Here is a 15,792-nt window from a genome sequence, read left to right as displayed (position 1 = left end):
GGAATCCCTCCCCTAGGCCAAACCGCTCAAGGACCCTGTGGAGATAAATCCACTCCAGGCTGTCGAAGGCTTTCTCCAGGTCTATCGAGAGGATCATAGGATCGGGAGCATTTGTGTGAACACCCTCTAATAGTCTAAACAAGCGTCGGATGTTCATCGTAGTATTGCGCCTGGGGATAAAGCCCGCCTGGTCGGTATGTACTAGAGAGCTCATGTGCTCCAGCAGTCGTGCGGCTAATATGCTGCTCAAAATCTTATAGTCGACCGTGAGCATTGAGAGCGGTCTATAAGATGCTGGGTCTGCGCCCTCGCAATCGGGTTTAAGTAGAGGTATCACCAGGGCCTCTCGCATCGAGCCCGGCAGTCGACCCAAAGTCTTTGCTTCTTTGTAAACCCGCAAGAGTTTGGGGGCCAGGAGGTCTATGTATGTGGAATAAAACTCCACAGGGAGTCCGTCAAGGCCAGGCGTCTTATTTCGCGCCATTTTTTTAATGGCGCTTCTGATCTCTCCCAGCTCCACATCTCGTCCCAGGTCTTTCGCCTGTTCCGATTCCAGAGTGGGGATCGGCAGATCGCTCAGGAAGGTGTCCGTCGGGGTAGAATCCGGCGGTAAGCGACTGCGATACAGCATCTTATAGTAACTCCAGAAGCAATTAAGGATCTCGGGCTGAGTATAGACCTCTCTGTTCTCTGCAGTCCTCATTGTCACAGTGGGCGAGGTTCGTCTCGTTGGGTTAGCAAGCCAAGCCAGCAGCGTACCCGATTTGTCGCCCTCAGCCAATGATCTAGTCAGGTAGGCTTTATGGTCATAACTGCGTAGTCGCTCAACCTCTACAGCCACCGCCTCCTTTGCTGCCAGGGTCTGCTGTTGGAGCTCCGGGCGGCCAGGGCGGGTGATTTCCAGTTCGCGGAGGACTCTATCAGCTCTAGCCAGATCTTTTAGGAGTACGCGGCGCACTCCAACTTTCTGCGATATGCAATAGCCTCTAACCACAACCTTAAAGGCGTCCCATTCCGTGGCTCTCTCAGCAGTCGTGCCCTCGTTTAACTCAAAGTATCCCGTGATCTTGTCCTCTAGGTCCCCGCGGAACACCTGGTCTTCTAGCAGTTCGGGTCGTAATTTCCAGGTTGGCACACAGGGGGTGCACTGGAGCCACCAGAGATCAATCAATAACGGATTGTGGTCGGAGATAGTCCTTGTCAGGTATTCAGACCGCACAGTCGTTCCATCTGTTTAATGGCGCTTCTTATCTCCTCAAGGGTAATGTCCCGACCCAAATGCTTACCTGGTCCTCATCCATTTGTGGAAGTGCCACTTCTCCCAAAAAAGACTCAATGTCAGTTTCATCTGCCGTTAACGTACTCTTGTACAGCCGCTCGTAATACTTCCGGAACTTCTGCATAATCTCCCTTTGGCTCTAGACCATGGAGCCCTCACCCGTTTCCATGGCCAAGATCGGGGAGCCCCTCGGTATAGGATTTGCCAACCAGGCCAGCAGTGTCCCCGCCTTATCACTTTCTGCGAGAGCCTTCTCCACATACTTTCTATAATTGAAGCAGCGGAGCCTTTCTACCTTCTGGGCCAGTTTCTCCTTGGCCTCTGTTACTTCTATCTGGAGGTCTGGATGCTCCGGCCTCGCCTGTTCCGCTAACCTCAACCATCTATCCGCAGTCTCCACATCCTGTAGCAGGGTTTTCCTTACTCCAGCATATTTACTTATGCACACCCCGCACCACCACTTTAAAGGCGTCCCACTCCACCGCCCTAGTAGTAGCAGTTCCTGCATTCTCAGAGAAGTAGTGTGCTATCCCTTCTTCCACATCTCTACAAAACACCGGATCATCTAGCGTCTCAGGGCGCAGCCGCCATGTGGGAATTGCAGCTTTGTCCCTCGTCCAATGTAACTTAACCAACAACGGGTTATGATCAGACAAAGTCCTCGTGAGTTATTCAGATTGGGTCACTGAAGACACCACCGATGGGGAGCACAGAATGGCGTCTAGCCGAACATGAAGCTCGTGCAACTCTGAGAAATAGGAATAATCCCTATCCTGCGGGTGGTGCAACCTCCACACATCTACCAAAAGCCACCGAGCCTGCCAATCAACCCTATACTTGGACAGCCTGTGAACTGGGGATTCTGCCAAGGGGGGATGAGACCTATCCATGAGTGTATCTGGAATCGAGTTGAAATCCCCTCCCATTGTCATTGGGCCGTCCAGGAACTGCACAAGGGTACCAGACATCTGGTCCAGAAATCGCACCTGGTCCACATTAGGAGCATAGATACTACATAAGGTTACCTATCTGCCATATAGGCGCCCCTCGACTGCAACAAACCTGCCCTCTCCATCTATCGTATACTTAAGCACCTGGAAGGGGATCCCCGCCCTGATACAAATCAGCGCCCCCCTCGCAAACGCTGAATAAGTCGTGTTAAAAACCTGGCCCCTCCATCTACGCTGCAGCGCTAAGCCCTCTGCCTATGTGAGGTGCGTTTCTTGGAGCAGTGCTATGTGCACCCCCCCTCCTAACCAAATATGCATGAACCTTGCGTCGCCTTGTCATCGTGTGTAGTCCCCGCACATTCCAAGTAATACATTTTAAATCAGGTATTGCCCCCATTATCACATTGCAATTTCTTCCTCCTTCTATCGACATCGTCTAGCACACCGGTGACCCACACAACCCAACCCCATTCCCATCTCCCCCCCCCCCCCTACCAAGAACAGGTCCTGAAACAAAACTGTTAGTCACCATCCAAACCATACCCACACACACCATACACCTAAGCCCAGCGGTAACCACTGCAGGCACGCCTTAAGGGCTACAGGGGGGGTTCTGGTGCCGACGGGTGACCGCTCTCTCACGTATATATACTCCGTTGAGGTCCCCTCATAAATCCCCACCTGCTACCCCACCTGCGCGCCAGTCTTCAAGTTAACAAAGCACCACAATATGAGGACTTTCCCCTGCCTCAGGGCCGCCACGCAGCATTCCCTCCCTGTTCGCTATTCAGCACCAGCACTCTATCACAGCCTCATACAAGGTCCATTTGCAACCCACTCTACCACTCTCCGGTCCCAGCACCCATAAATATGAACTATCACTCATCCATGAGTCCATCTGCTGTGGCCGGGGTGACCTGTGGCATACGAACACTTCCAGCCTCCGAAGTCTCTTTGTCCGACCGTGTTTTCTCTTCCTCCGTGTCCGTGCCCTCCGGTGTCTGCATTGTCTGACTGCTAGACAACGCTGACACTGCCTACGGCGAAGGCGCTGCGATTTACGCTGGGGCAGCTCTTCCGAGTGTTCCTGCAATCGTCGCTCCGTTCGGTCCGCACCAGCTCTGTAGGTTTCCAGCCACGCCCATGCGTCCTCTGGTGTGTCATGAAAATGAGTGCTACCATCAAGCATGATTTTCAATTTCGCGGGGTACAATAGTGAGTACTGAATGCCTTCCGATCGCAGCTCCCTTTTCACTGATATTAATGAAGTACGACGGCGCTGGATCTCCAGAGTATAATTCGGGAATATAGTCACTCTACTATTATCAACCTCATACGGCCCATCGGTCCACACCCTCTGGAGCAGCAAGTCCCTGTCCTTGTAATGTAAGAGTCTAGCCACCACCGGGCGAGGGGGACGTCCCGGCTGCGGGGGCCTGGCAGGCACCCTATGTGCTCGTTCCAGCGTGAAAAAGGAAGACAAGCCCTCAGTTGCCACCACCGTCCGCGACCACTGCTCCAGATACTGCACCATAGCTGACCCCTCCTCTTTCTCTGGTAGCCCCACCACGCGAATGTTGTTTCGCCTACTGCGGCTTTCGGCGTCCTCTGCCCGCTTCTCCAGTGCTTGAATTTGGTCCAGTGCGTCCACCATCTTGCTCTCCAATAGCTTTTGGGCCGGCGCTACCTCCTGCAATGTCACTTCCACTTGCTTCACCCAGTCCACCAGCTTGGAATGGTCTGCCCTCAATAGTCCTAGCCCCGTCGCTACTTGCGCAATGTCCTGTTGCAGGGCTGTTTGAGATGCCGCTATCGCTGTTAGTATACGATCAAACTGTTGCTGCAATTGCAGGTCCTGGGCCTCCTCCGCTCCCTCCAATTCACCCTGGGCCTGCTGCTCGCCCTCTGGCTGTTGGGCTGTTCTGCCCTGCTTTCCTCTTGGCTTCCCATGGTCCAAAGCGTGAGACAATAGCAGGGTGGGAGTACGTTCGCTTTTGCCGTTCAGGCTCCCAGATTCGCACCTCTTCTTTCTGTGGCCCCACTAGTGCCCGGGTGCATTGCCCACCAGAGAGGGCCACTCCCAGTCACCCAGTGGTACAACGTGAAGATCGCCCGCTCCTATCCACCTCATGAGGGCATTCAGCTACTCACAAATCCAGGCTCCCTCCTCCTCAATCCGGCATTGCAAGCCCCTTCTCCTGGCCACTGCAGCAACAGGGTGGCACAGGCACGGCTCTGTTCTCCCTGGGCCTGAGGGCTGCCCTGCTGTGCAATCCGCAGCCCCACTCAGCACGTGCTCTTCTCCCGGTAACCAGTGTATTCCACTTCCCACCAGTCTATGTTCTTCCTGCCAGTAGGTGCCAGCCAGGGTATCCTCTCTCCTCCAGCACAGCTGCCGCATGTGCTTGATCTACTGTTGCCCTGCTCGCCGGGACATCCACACAGGATAGTAGCGCAAGCCCCCCTCTATGATGCGCCGTTTGTCGTCATCCAGCGTATCCTGGATCACCGGGGCGCCCCTTCCAACTGGTGCCCGTGTGGTATCTGGATCCCTTCTTACATCGGCCCCCAGGCAAGCAGTCTTCAGCTGCGCTCAGCCGGGCTCTAGCTCTCAGCCTGCGCCCTCACCCGCTTTGGAACCAGTTTGCGGGTCACCACCATCCCCCGGTCCCCCGACCGCCTCCTCAGCCGAGGGCCGCAAGACAGGCCGCGCCCCCCTCACCGCGGCATGCAGGTAGGCAAATGAGGCCCCCTGCTCGTCGTTCTCCGCTGCTGCTGGCCTCTGTTTAACCGCAGGGGGCCCAAATCCAAACCTCCGGCCCGCCAAGCACTCCATGCCTGCAGATCGCCGCCCCCACGCCCGCCGAGCCGCTCACCTCCGATCCGTCGTGGCAACGATGCACCCCGAGCGCGCTCTGGGCGGGTGCCGCTGCTCTCCTCTGCTGTCTCGGGTCCGGAGTGCCGCTCCTCCTTAGCCCCAGTGGCTGCAGCGCTGGGCGGTCAGCAGCTTCACAATACCGCTGCTGGAGGCCCAGGCGCTCCTCCTCGGCTCACCACCATTTTGTGCCGCCTCCTTGTTTTCCAACTCGGGTTGCTTGGGAGCCCTGGAGCCCCAAAGCACGCCCTCCTGATCACCGGGCAGCTCCTCGGGCTGGGATCTCCTCGATCAACGAGTCCCGGTGCCGCTGACGGGCAGCTAGGGCCTCTTTATTCCAGGATTCTGTGGGGACCGATAAGCTCGGCGCTCACACAGCCAGCTCCATCGGCCTCCAATAAGTTCACCTTGATTACTGCAACACTACTTCCTGGGTACAATAACTGTCCTAGGGATGTCAATAAACAGTTCTTCTCAAAAGTGTACTTCTCTTTCAGTAGACAAAGGTAGAGAATTGATTCTTTCAACCAAATCATGCTCCCCCCATGATCCTTGTCCTCCAAAAATCTTATATCTCATTCCGGACCTGGTTGCTGCCCAACTGACGCCCATCTTTAACACAATACTTAAGACTGGTGTCTTTCCTAAAGTTTGGAAAACCGCCTCTATTCTTCCTCCATTGAAGAAAGCCAAATTGAGCTCTCTTGACCCTAACAGCTTTAGATCAATATCCAGACTGCCTTTCCCTGCAAAGATATTAGAGAAAGAAATGAATCTCCAATTATCTGCTTTCCTGAACAGTAACTGATTGCTGGACAACTCCCAATTTGAGTTCCGCTGTGGGAACTCTACAGAATCGGCTCTAATTGTAGCCAATCAAATGATCTGGGCTACAGTTGACAGTGGGGACAGTGCTGCCCTCATCCTTCTTGTCTTTACGGCAGCTTTTGACACCATCAATCATGACCTACTGATACACCGGTTGGTAGATTTAGGTGTAGATGGGGCTGCCCTGGCCCTCTTCATATGTTTTTGGGCTGAGCGAACCCAGATAGTATCAGATAGGCAGTAAAAGCATTTGGCTTTTCCACTGCCTCATATGCAGATGATACCCATATTGTTATATCTCTTTCAAAAAGTGGCCCTGACAGGAGTGAATCATTCCGAGCATTCATGCAAGAGGTAGGTATCTAGATGGATGTGAATTGCCTCAAGCTGAATTCCACAAAAACAGAAGTTATTCTTTTTGGTAATAACACTTCCTTTTGGAATCCCTCATGGTGGCCTGAGGAGCTGGGTTCTCTCCCGGTCCTTGTGAACAGGGTGAAAATTCTGGGTGAAAAATCTAGGTATCCTGGTAGATGTTAATCTTACCTACAAGGAACAGGTTAATAAGGTAATCTCTTCCTCCTTCTTCATGCTGTGCATCATCAGGAAAAGAGCACCGTTTCTTCCTTCCAATTTATTGTCCACCGTGATCCTCTGCCTTGTAATCTCCAGGATTGACTATTGCAGCGGGCTCTATGTTAATCTACCTAAGGTTCAGCTGAAACAAATTCACATTTTACAAACCACAGCAGCTAGACTGTTAATGAAAATTCCAAGATTCCAGTCAGCCTCACATGCTCTGGTAAGACTGCATTGGCTACCAGTTTGGCAAAGAATTCTCTTTAAAGCGCTTTTTATAACCAATAAAGCACTTCAGGGTCAAGGGCCATCCTTCCTAAGGGGAAAACTCAGCAGGTATGTGCCCAACAGGACCCTTAGATTGAGTTCTGCGATGAACTTGGTGGTGCCTCCCTATATGCTCTCTTCTTGGGGAGGCAGGAGTTTTCTGTCCTGCATAACCCAAAATTGGAAAAGCTTCCTTTGGCAATTAAATCAGCCCCCTCTCTCTGGAGTTTCCGCTAGCTTCTAAAGACTTGGCTTTTTGCTAAAATGGAATCTCCTTCCCTCTGTCCTCCCTCCTTTAGTGTTGAGACACCTCTGGGTAATTATTTGTGCTTTATAAAACTCAAATCAAATCAAACAGTCTCTGGAAAACTCTGAATCCAATATAACAGCATTATGAGAGAATCTTTAAATGTGTTCTGCTGTAAAAAAGGTTTCTTGTTCCCTTTTCCTCATTGGTGCATATCCTGAGAACTGTATACTTGTAGTAATGTGTGAAATCCTTTGTCTAAAGTTCTGTAAAAAGGACCTGTATTATCTACATTGACAAAACCCCCATTTTCCCACTCTTAGAGTGTGAGTCTATGCTGGATATACTATTGAACTTAACTGGGTTCTTTGTACTTATGATCTGTATTCTTGCTGTTAACCTGATGATATATTTCCTGTAGTTTTCCTAATACTTTTCTACATAAAGCTGTAAAACGTTGACCTGTGTCTGTCATTCTTATTGGGAATGTCAGTCTTATTCCATTACTGAGCCTTACAAGAGTTAGAGACTGGTCCAATCTGGGAGCACCAAAGTCCATACAGGGACTACACCACTCCCGGTTCAAGCAGTTGGCCTGCACAGGGTAAGTTTAAATGATATAGATTTGCATGCTGCCACTACTTTCTATATACAGTAAAGCTAAGAAGGGTTGACTGGGTATTATATAGAAATGTCAATTCATAGCTAAGCCTTTGGACCCACACTTATACTAATATCATAACATCAGCAGCCAACTGTAGCTTAATACACTTACACTCACATAAGACATATCTGCTACGGGTCTTATCCATCACCCAGTACTGCACCAGACCATAAACCAGACATAACCAACTAAACAGCCGTGGAATAACTGGAGAGATCTGTCATGTACTGCTGGCTTATGAGAAGACTCTAATCTAGTGCACTACTGCAAGGTCAAACTAGCTACGCACTTGGCTGCTTCTTTACATCTCACAGTGACATTCAGATATGGGATGATAGTAACAAAGTTTATACTAGCAGCTCTCCCCACAAATTGTCTCTCCAACTGTGCCTGGTCAGGACCATAAACCACAAAATACCAGGTTGAACAACCCAGTGTAGTAATCATCTAAGGAGACTATGACCAAAAGAAATACCATAAAGGGACTTACAGAGCTGCACAAAGCTACCAGTTTACTGAAAACCAGAAACTGTGTGTCCCAAAACACAAAAACTGCACATCCGTGGTAATCACGCATAACACGGAAACACTTCCAATATAGGGTCAAAAAACAAATAAAACACCCTTCCAACCACACACCCTACACAGAGTAGCTTGATGCCCATTTATGAAGGCGTTTCAGTGCCCCACTTAGGGGTAGTAAGCCCAATGTAAGTGCCAAAATACAATGTTATTCGGAGACTGAAATTGGGACCAGATGTACAAAGAATGGATTTGGTAAATGTGGTCACAAATTTAGCACCGACTTTTACCAAATTCATTTTGTTTTTGTGAACCGACCTATCTTCTAACAGGTCTTTTCACAAAAGCCAATTCACAATAGTTCGCCTGGGACCACTGCCGGCTTTTAAAACGTTTTTGTGTCATAAAAGGAAAGGGGTACCTTGGGGACTCCCTTCCTGTTTGTGAATGGCTTACAACCTCCTTTGAGGAGGTGGTAAAATATGAATACTTTGCGACTGGATTTCAATCACAAAACATTAATACAAACCATACCAAACTGGTATTTGGAAGGGACACCCTAAACATGCCCCTTCCAAATACCGATTTGATATTGGCCGCGAAAGCAAATTGCGATTCGGTAACATGCTTCTGAATCATAATTTGTGTTTAATACATACAAAAAAGCCTTTTTTCAGTCTCAAAAGGCCCGATTCTGCAAATCAGACCTTTTGCGAAGGCAAAAATGCTTTGTATATTTTGCCCATGGTTTCTTATTCAATCATCCAGTTTTATATATTCAGACTTTACTTTTCCTTATCATATTCTAATTTGAAGTTTAGGGGCACAATTTAGTGCTCCATACATTTGTTCATCAAAATACTCCTCTTTGTAATGAAAATGTTAATCAGTGTGCAAATGTATTAATCAGTCTTAGCAAGTGGCTATGTTTACTTGTAGCAGGAGCTACTTTTATATAATCATTGCTTTTCTTATCTGTACTCATTTGACTGTCATTTCATTTCTTACATTAGCTCGACTGTGCCCAGGCTCCTCAAATTTTCTCTTTATTGCACTGTAAGTTTCATGTTTTCTTTTGCCCAAAGGGGTCCTTATTATTGCTCGTTAGTTATGATAGTATTTTCTGTATGCTGAGACACATGCAGAGTTTATCTACTCCCAGGAGAAATTGTACCACAATTGGTCCTACCAGAAATAGTTGGTGGCACAATGCTTCCAGAAGCTTCTATTGTCTATTAATTGTGTGTTTCTTAGAATAGTTTAGCAGATCCGGTCCTGCTTAGGAAAGACATTTCCAGAACTCTGCTGATTTCACCTAACCATGGTGTTGAACTTTATGCTTGCACATCTGTGCCTGTGCCCCTGAACCTTAACTTGGCTCATCTAATATGGACACATTCCTCTAAGAATTTCCCTTTGTCACTTTCGATGCCTTATTTAGAACAGGGAAGTTCCTTTATGGAACTGATAGAGCGCGCGAGGTCACCCAACCAATAATTTTGCCGTTTCCGGCTTCGGGCCCATATATTTCAATTCACAATATACATTGACCGGGTGACTTCACGGGCTGCTACCAATTTGTGTGAATTCCCTACTGTTATTACTCAGTGTACCCGACTTACCATCCACCGACGCGGGTACCTATGACCTCAACGGATCAGGGAGCTAGTTGTAAAAGGAAAGGCAGCAAAATACCAACTCAAAATGACATTCAATACTGTTGTAAATTGACCACGGACAACTGGAAGTTTTAAAAGCTTTATCTAAAGTTCGTTTTCATTAAGCATCAAGTTTACAAGAATAAGGCAATCGATAATCAAGATAATGAAAAGTACATAACTATAGAGAAATAAAGTCAGGGTAATCATGGAAATGCTAATATGAGATGCAAACAGGAAACGCTATGAATTTAAGGCAAAATTCTATGTCAGGACGGAGGCTCCGATTATGCTATCTCATTTCTTTACTACCAAAAAATACAGCAGCCAATCAAGTAAAGAAAAAGCAATAAACTACATATCCCATGAACCCCTAGGATACCATAGAGTAGGTGTAGTATAAAAGGTATCCTAGAGTACAGTCCTTCCTCTTTCTTTGCTGCTCCCGCAGCCAGTTAAGTGCATTTTGTCTTTATTCCTTGCGCTTTGTGCTTTTTTCTTGGCGCTTTGGTTACTTTTGACTGCAGTTAATGTGTGTTTGCTCCGCTTACCTTATTACACTGTTTTAACCGATTGCTATTGTTGCCTTTGTTGTCGCGCTTGCCTTCGCGCTGGTTTCACCTTGGGGGCGTGTGGTCACCCCCCGCTTGCGGGCTTGCTCTTCTGCGCTCGTTTTTGGAAACTTGTGGAGTGGGAGTGGGAGCTGAGAGACGCGCCTTTCCTCGCGCGTCTCTCATTTTCAGCCGGCGTTTTTTGTCCTTCTGTTCGCGCATGCGCAGTACCTTCGTCTCGCGCTTCAGGCGACCGTCGGTACTGCGCATTTCTTGCATTCCTGGCTCTTGTGGAAGGGATTAGCAGCGCGTCTTTAACCTTCTGTCAGAGGACACTGAATTTGGCTTTCTAAGCCTCTGCCCACCTGCTGGCTGTCAGGCTCCAGACGCCCTTTTTGTCAGTAAGGACTGGGGGTTGTAAAATTTAAAGTAGGCTTCGCCTAGAGTGATACAAGCCCTCCCTCCACATTCAAATTGTTCATTCAGGTCAGTTTTCCTTGCCTGAGGCTTGTAATTGGGGTCGCACTCCCCCTGAATACCCTAAGGGTGTGAATTTTCGGTCCTTTCCTCTGTGGGCTACTTTACTATTCTTTGTTTATCAAAGATGAGAGATTATTATGACGAGGAGGACTTCTACCATGGTGAAGAGGAACCTTCTGGTTCCATGGATATGGAGTATGAAGGACAAGCTTTCCATTCCACTCTTGTTCCTTTCCAGTTACACCTCGCAGAATATGCATCTCAGCAGGGATGGAAGACGTCTTCTGGGCGTTCCTCTAGATCTCCCAAGAATCCGCATGTGGCGGACTTTGTTAAACTGGCGCATTCTCTGGCTACACCCAAATCCTCTAGGAAGGGGAAACACTCTAAAAAATCTTGCAATCCTTCCCCTTCCTCTTCGCACTCCTCTGACTCTCCATCTTCTGAATCCGAGGCGCCCCCTCCTAAGAAGAAGGCTCGTAAAGAGCACTTTGTTGATGCCCCGTCTAAACCTCCGGTGCTAGATTTTGAGCCCACTGAAATTGTGCATCCTAATTCTACAGCCTGGTTGCCTTCCCCTGAGGTGGCTGCTTATGTTCAGTCTAATATCAGGAGATCTTTTGACAATACCGTACGGGCACGTTTAAGATCTGAGTGTCCCCGTCCTGATCTTTCCGACAAGTTGGCGGACACTCCTGATGTGGACCTTACAATGGTCACATATCTACGGAAGTATTCCAAGGATCCAAAAAAGGGACTCGACAGGTCCTGGAGATCCTGTCAGGATAAGATGCTAGATCTTCTTGGCCCACTCACAAAAATTTTGGATCTGGCTTTTCGAGCTAAAGACTCTGACGCCCTGATTGATCCTGAGGAGATGGTAGGATGGGCTCAGCGTGCTCTTTGCATGCTTGGTAATGCTAACTGCGCCCTGAATAGTGAACGCCGTCGATCAATTCTCATGAAGCTTGATCCTAAGCTCACTGATCTGGCTCCTTCGGAGTCTGGGCCTCTAGCTCAAGGTTTACTCTTCGGTCAGCCGTTTTTAAAAGAACTCTCCAGTTTTGTAGCCACCTTCAGCGGCTTGGACAGGGCGCAGGCCAACCTGCGTAGAGCTTTCCGTCCGGTTTTCGGTCGGGCTGGACGAAGGCCTTCCGTTCGGTTTGTCTTCAGCTCCGTGGTGCTTCACGAAGCTATTGCGTCCAGTTGTAGAGTCCTTGCGGGCCCGTGGGGTCAGATTGATTGTTTACCTGGACGATTTTCTTTTGATGGCCCAGTGTCCTCTCCTTTTACAACGACATCTGCATTGGTCCATCGATCTGTTGCAATCTCTGGGATTTCTTGTGAATCCACAGAAGTCGGACTTTCGTCCTTCTCAAACCATGGATTTCTAGGGTTCAAAATCGACTCGGTTGCTTGTCAACTTCTACTCCCGGGACAGAAGATCAGAGCGAACAAACGGGAATTGCGTTTGGTTTTGTCCAAACAGCTGGTTTCCTTGCGATCGGTGGCTCGGATTGTGGGTCTTTTGTCCTCATCAATTCAAGCAATCTTTCCAGGTCCTCTACACTATCGGGCCCTTCAGCGTCTCAAAATCCGTCACCTTCAGAAGGGCTTGCGGTATTCCGATATGGTTCCTCTTTCAGAGGACGCCAAGTGGGAAATGCTGTGGTGGTTAGACCACATGGAATCCTGGAACGGCCGTGCTCTTTTCGGTCAGACTCCAGAGGTTGTGATCAAGTCGGATGCGAGTCTTTGGGGTTGGGGGGCTCGGTGCGGCTCTCTGACGACAGGGGGGCGTTGGTCTCCAGAGGAGTTGTCCCTCCATATCAATTGCTTAGAGCTTCTGGCGGGCTCTTTTGCGATTCGTTGTCTAACTCCCCATGCGACGTACTGTTGCATTCTTCTACGCATGGACAACATTTCGGCGGTGAGGTATGTCAACAAGCTCGGAGGTACGAAGTCCATACTCCTGGCAGAAATTGCCAAGGACTTCTGGCACCTGTGTCTGCAACGTCAGATCACGGTTATTGCCGAATACCTTCCAGGTCGCCAAAATCAAGTGGCGGATTGGAATTCTCGCTATCTGAGGGATGCCAGCGATTGGAGGCTTCACCCTCGGGTGTTTCGGCTCCTGTCCCGAACTTGGGATCCATGTCATCTGGATCTCTTTGCTTCTCGGCTGAACACGCAGGTTCCTCAATTTTACAGTTGGAGAACGGATCCCGAGGCTCTGGCCACGGATGCGTTCCTTCAGACCTGGCCGCCTCTTCTATGCTATGCCTTCCCTCCCTTCATCATGATTCCGAGGGTTCTGGCTCGCGCGAGGCTCTTTCGGTCGGAATTGATTCTGGTCACTCCTCTGTGGAGGGCCCAACCGTGGTTTCCGATTCTTCTAGAGATGAGTTGCTCTCCTCCCATTCTGCTTCCCAACCTGCAGAATCTGTTGCTGGACCCTCTGAGAAATCCCCACCCTCTCATTCTGTCGGGTCAGCTTCGGTTAGTGGCGTGGCGGATTTCGGGGGACGTTGGCAAGTCCCTGGGCTTTCTTCGGAGGCTGCCCGATTTATCGGGGAAGCTTGGGCTCCCAACACACACAAGCGTTATGCTTCATCTTGGAAACGATGGTGTGATTGGTGTGCACAGCGGTCAGTGGATCCCTCTTCTGCGGATGTCACTTTAGTTTCCAATTTCCTGGCTTCTCTGGCTTCTTTGGGTTTGGCTTACAGGACGATTAACAACTTTCGCTCTGCGATTTCCGCTGGTCATGTCCCTGTTGCTAGTAAACCTATTGGTGAGCATCCTCTTATTTGCAAATTACTCAGAGGCATTCGGATGGTAAAACCTCCCTGCCCAAAGTATGTCGCCTTATGGGATGTTTCAGTGGTTTTACGTTTCTTGGATTCATGGCCTTCTAATTCTTTGCTCTCTCGCAAACAGTTATCTGCCAAACTGACCATGTTGTTGTGTTTGCTTTCTTGCAAACGTGTATCTGATGTTCGTGCCTTAGATCTTGCTGGACGTCTTTTCACCCCGGAAGGGGTTTCCTTTACTATTTCTCGCCGTACTAAGTCTAACACTTCTTGTGTCTCCTATCCTTCTTTTCCTCACAATCCCAAACTCTGTGTGGTTCAATGCATCAGAGATTATGAGGTGAGTACTGCTCCTTTTCGTAGCAATCTCCAAGGTCAACTGCTTATAGCTTTACAGAAACCGTTTCAGCCTGTTTCTCCTGCCACTTTAGCAAGATGGGTTCGTTGGCTCATGAAGGAGGCAGGCATTGATGTCTCTGTTTTTGGGGCCCATTCGGCTAGAGGAGCTATGGCCTCTAAGGCTTTTTCCTTGGGTGCCGGCCTCCAAGACATCTTGAAGGCTGCTGATTGGTCTTCAGAGTCAGTGTTTAAAACCTTTTATTTTAAACCTATTATGCATGTTGCTTCTGTTGTGGTGGAACAGCTTTAAAAAAGCATAATCGGAGCCTCCGTCCTGACATAGAATTTAAAATTTGCTAACATTCGTGCCAAGAATTTTCAATTCTATTAAGGACAGGAGGCGAGGATTATCCCACCCTTATTTATATATATGCATTGTATTGCTCATTGCTTTTACATTTGTATTATATGCATATGTTGTATTTTTTCCCTCCCTTATCCTTTATCCATGTCTCCTTCGTCTGGTAGTTTTGGATATTACGGATTTGTTTTTTCATTTCAGGTTCTGATCCTAAATGATTGCATTTGGTCGTGTCCCACGGGCCAGCGATGGCTGTTCTTCGGACTGTTTCTCCGGTTGCAGCATTCTGTTTAGGACGTCCTGGATTCTTGGCCATCCGTCTTTCGTCTGGTCCACTGTTCTGCTTCCCGAAGACTGGGTTTTGTTTATCTTCATTTTATCTTGTTGGATTCCTGGAACTTTTACTTATATGCCTTTACTTATGACTGAACTGTTCTACACAAAGAAAGAGGAAGGACTGTACTCTAGGATACCTTTTATACTACACCTACTCTATGGTATCCTAGGGGTTCATGGGATATGTAGTTTATTGCTTTTTCTTTACTTGATTGGCTGCTGTATTTTTTGGTAGTAAAGAAATGAGATAGCATAATCCTCGCCTCCTGTCCTTAATAGAATTGAAAATTCTTGGCACGAATGTTAGCAAATTTTAAATTCTTTAGACAGTTTAAGTAAGGCCGTTCTAGACCATATCAGAAAATGACAAACTGCAATGCAAAATATGATTTCTAAAAGGTAGGGTAACATGGGAACACGTTATGAAAATATGCAAATGACTTTACGTTTCAATAGTTGCGGCAAAAGCATGGAAAAATCATCATGTGCAAGGTGTCTCTTTATTGAAGCAAAAGACAGAAAAATAGAAAGGTGCAAGTTTAAAGAACTTAGAGCAGTATTTACCTAGACTGGTGTGGAAACCAAACCCTGGCCACGGGTTAGTTAAGGACAGGAAACCCTCAAGGAAGGATACCCCTCAAAGGACAGCAGGTGCAGAATGGACACCCAGGACAGGACAAGATACCCTCACATTAGGAATCAGGACAGGACCTCAGGACAGGACAGCAAACCCTCAGGACAGGACCGCTCAGGACAGGACCGCAAACCCTCAGGACAGGACCGCTCAGGACAGGACCGCACCCGCAGTTTGGAAGCAACGCCTGCGCTCCACCCTCTCTGCAGCTATCGATCAAGACCCCGATTGGGTCAGCGAACTCCCAGCAAAGTGCTTCGCCAGCACCTTTAAGGTTCAGTAGAACCTTAGTCTATGGTCAATTTCGGACAGAGTGCTCCGCAGCGCTCTGTATCTTCAGTCACCTATTGAGTACGATGGGTCAGTGACAGGTCAGCTAAACCAGACAAGTCGGACAATTCCCTAGGTG

The sequence above is a fragment of the Lissotriton helveticus genome, chromosome 7, assembly GCF_964261635.1.
Source record: "Lissotriton helveticus chromosome 7, aLisHel1.1, whole genome shotgun sequence".
Taxonomy (NCBI): Eukaryota; Metazoa; Chordata; class Amphibia; order Caudata; family Salamandridae; genus Lissotriton; species Lissotriton helveticus.
The sequence above is the reverse complement of the archived record's forward strand: the minus strand, read 5'-3'. Positions refer to the sequence as shown.